Source organism: Epinephelus fuscoguttatus, linkage group LG19 (assembly GCF_011397635.1).
Source record: "Epinephelus fuscoguttatus linkage group LG19, E.fuscoguttatus.final_Chr_v1".
Lineage (NCBI taxonomy): Eukaryota > Metazoa > Chordata > Actinopteri > Perciformes > Serranidae > Epinephelus > Epinephelus fuscoguttatus.
This window is the reverse complement of record NC_064770.1, coordinates 10,812,684-10,816,755: the sequence shown is the minus strand read 5'-3', so window position 1 is coordinate 10,816,755 and position 4,072 is coordinate 10,812,684.

Below are 4,072 nucleotides of genomic sequence, written 5' to 3'. Positions count from 1 at the left end.
ACAGTCTGGCAGACTGTGAGGATGCATTTTACTGCACAGCTCCTGCAGCTACTGTGGAAATAACAAGTCCTCCAACCCATACAGCAACTTAGGGTGTATGTTTCCACCCTCTAATAAGACCTACAGGAGTGTTTCCTAAGTAAGTGGCCACATGACATAGCTCACATGACATACTACGCTAAGTACACCAAGAGCCAACTCAGCGTTGACTCTTGGTGTCTTGGGACACAAACATCAGTTTCCTGGATGAAAGTCCTGCCACCCTAGCCATGCTAGCTGCTGTCCCTGGTAAGTTAGCACAACCATTAGCACAGCTGTTAAGGGCAAACTGCAGCCAGTTGCAAAATACTCCGAAAAACACTCCAGTGGTCATATGAGTATTGCAATGTGAAAACACGCTTCGCCTTCAGTGTGATCACACCATAACTGGAGCTGTGATGTTGGAGGGTTACAACAGACAGTGCTAGAAATAAAGGGATGGTGCTAAGGTGCTCTGTAGGTGCTCTCTCTATAGCCTCCCTCTATGTGCTCGGCCTCACAGAACTTTTGGGTACTCATGAATAGATGGCAGTCGGTATGCAACAGAAATAGAAAACATTTGTTTATGGTATTTTAGAGATCTTTTCAATAGTTGCAGCATTGTAATTCTCAATCATATCAAAGCCAACCCAAGGCCAACTGCGAAACTCATCAGTCATCCTCATGTTCTGTGATACTGCACCAGTGTTTTAACCCAATGAGATGATATAATGTGGAGATATATTTTCGTATTTAAGCATTTCATTCCCCCGAAATCTTACAGCAATTCAGGAATTCTTCTATTCTTCTTGATAATAAGAACTCTCTGACGGTCCATGGAGGCTAAAACTCTTCAAACTTAATAACCCAGACTAAAAAACATTTAGAGAGTAAATGTCTCCACCACAGCTGCAAAGGTTGGTATTTAATACTCCTGTGTGGACAATTTTAAAGTGATTGTTCAAATTAATCCAAGAGCATACATTTTGAGTAAACGCAGAGACATCTGGTTCAGCTACTTTTACACTGCCTGTTCAAGGTGGGAATTTCATGCCATCATTCTGCCTCACCGTTCTTTATAAAAGCTACAATCGCAGAATGGGGGGACAGAGTTGTCTCGCCTTTAAGCTGGTAGCGGAAGTAGTACTAACAGCACTGAATCTGTCTAAAAGGGGCAGCCGGCAGGACAGTACCATGTACGGGACAGTTGTGACATTTTGACAAAGTGTTATGCTTTCCTCCCGTCCGAGAGATTGAGAAAGCAGCTAACAGCAGTTAGCAGCTAACTACTAACTTCAACAGCAGTCGAAAATGTCCGCAACTTGTGAAAACAACAAGGTCTGAGAGCTCCTTACTGTCCAAGCAGAGGACGAGATCAGCCACCAAAATGAATGATTGATTGTTATTGCCATGTTGGGCCATTCAGTTCGTTTACATGTACATGAATAACCTGTTTATTAATGGGTTATTGGAGTATGCATGTAAACACCATATGCTGTTTACAGAAACAAGGATAACACCTTATCCAGTTTATGAGAAACCCAAATATGCGAGATGGAGTACTCCAAAAGAAATCAGGATACTGTGGCATGTACCTTATCCTGATTATTAAGGACCACCCATTATGTGTACAGGCGCAGCTGTTACCTTAACATTGTAACAGCAATGGCGGCAGTGAAAGTCTCTCACTTTGTGTTTCTTTTATGAAAGAATTAAATATGGTGGGTAGCTTGGATGGGGAAAGGCATTGAATGCTAACCTATTCAAACCTGTGGTGGAAATTTTCTCTCGACTCAGAATCAGTGAATTCCATCATGACAACTCTATCCCACCAGTCACGGCTGTGGATCTTCATCTACTGTGGCAGTGAAAGTGACAGGCAGACACTGGTGGAAGTCGAGGATCTGTTTAGAATTTCCTTTTGCCCTCATCTCCCATTGCTGGTGATCAGGTGGAATGAGCCAAGTTGGCAAAGCTCTGATGGCATTTAATATGGCTAAACCCGATAAAAGCAAAAGTGGATTCATTTTAAACTATAGTTAAATTATTTAAAGTTACAGGATGTGAAATGTCAGATTAACAGTTACAAAATTGTGCCTGTGCAAAGAGAACACAATAATCAGTAACCACTACACTAATATTTATTATGTGTATTGGAAATATGAATAACCTAAATTGTCTGTGCTCATGTGAACACCATATCCCGAATATGACCGTACGTCTCATAAACAGGTTATTCATGTACATCAATCAATCAATCAATCAATCAATTTTATTTATAAAGCCCAATATCATACATATCATACATGTAAACATACTGATAGTTAGCGTTTAGAAAGCGCTGCTGATGTGTATGTTATACATCACAGCAGAGGCCACCATCTTTTAGTTGTGTGTAAAGGCAGCATAAAAAGAGACTTCATAGCAGGCCTATAGCACAATCTGTTCCTTTTTGTCTGAGTCCATGGCCAAAATTTCTGTAGTCTGTAGATTTTTTCTTTTCCTTTTTGAGAGAGATGTGCTGACTAAAAAACAAACAATCCAGATTTTATCTTCTTAAAGTACGTTATGTTGTCTGTTAAGGTCAAAGTGAAATATGTGCACACTAAAATACAACTGCTTTTCCACATTTTTCTGTTATGCGTTTATAAAAAGAAGCTTCAGTGAGGTCCTGACAGTCACACCTTCACTGTGTAAAAAGCTGCTAGCCTCTGTCTCAATACATTTTCACAGGCTTCAAAGGAAGAACCAATGTCAGGGATTTTTTAATTTAAGCCTCCATCATAACATAGCCACTGTTATGTTACAATAAGACCTAAAGATCCTTGATAACATTTTAAAAGGCTGAGAGGGCATTTTCTTTTGCTTGTGGTTAGAGGCCTCTCTGTGTTTATTAATGACTAAAATTAAAACATCAAAGTAGCTTAAAATGTTTCTGAATATGTGAATTTTGCAGGATTTTTTTTTCTTTTTTTGCTTCTAACAAGGAAGTCATTATGCTAATTACCACTGAGAGTAAAGGTGTTGATCACAAGCCAAACAAATCCAAAGACTGATCGAGGGAGGTAGACATTTATTTTGTAACATTCAACTGAGAACACAAGATCTCATGTCTGCTTGGCCTGTTTACATGAATCCTTAAACCAGAACGCTGTATCTGTGTAACATCAAGTATTAACATTGGTGAGTGATGTTTCCTTTGAGAAAGATCAATCCGATCCCAACACCCACATCATGTTTACTCCTTTGACCTCAAAACCTGTGTGATGATGATGCCTGTATGTATGAGTTCAGCTTGTTTAGCGGGAATGCAAACATCCAGTTAATAACTCAAGATGCAGGTGCACAAGGTCACAAGATAAAGTTTGTTTTTCAATGATGTACAGAGGAGCTATGTATGTTTGACATTGGTAAAATGGAAGGATTGAATGTGACTTAGCATCTAGATTGTTCTGAATCTTTCTATAACTACCAAGGAAACATTAAAATTCTAGTTTGTCAAGACTTAAGATTATGATTAGATATCCACGGTCCCCAGATGATGATTTAAAAGAAAAAAAAGGTGACTCATTGATCATTCCCTTATCTGTTTCTCCAGTGCTGCAATTTGGACAAAATATTCAGTTGTACACAAACAAATATCAACATCTAATGAGCAGATTACTGTGAAAGTTACTCGGCACATTGGTGGTCCCCAGAGGATGCACCCTGTTAATTTTAGACACCCCCTAAGAAGGACAAATGATTGATTTAGAATTGATTTTAAAAAACTAGAACTTGCTGGATTTTAATGCAATGTACTGTGAATACTTGGTCTCCCCAAAGGTGTTGGTAACCTTCTGACCTTTTCTCAGCCATAGCAGCAAAATCTCAACCATGCACGGGACAAAACGAGTCGGCATTTACTGAGCACATTGACCCTACTACCAGAGAGGAGTGTGAAAGTGATTCAGCAAAACTGGATTTACGTTCAATGGCAGTTGTTTAACTTTCTTGCTTTCTGGAATATCTGCACATGGCAACTATGGTATGATTGTGTCTATGGTTAAAAAAA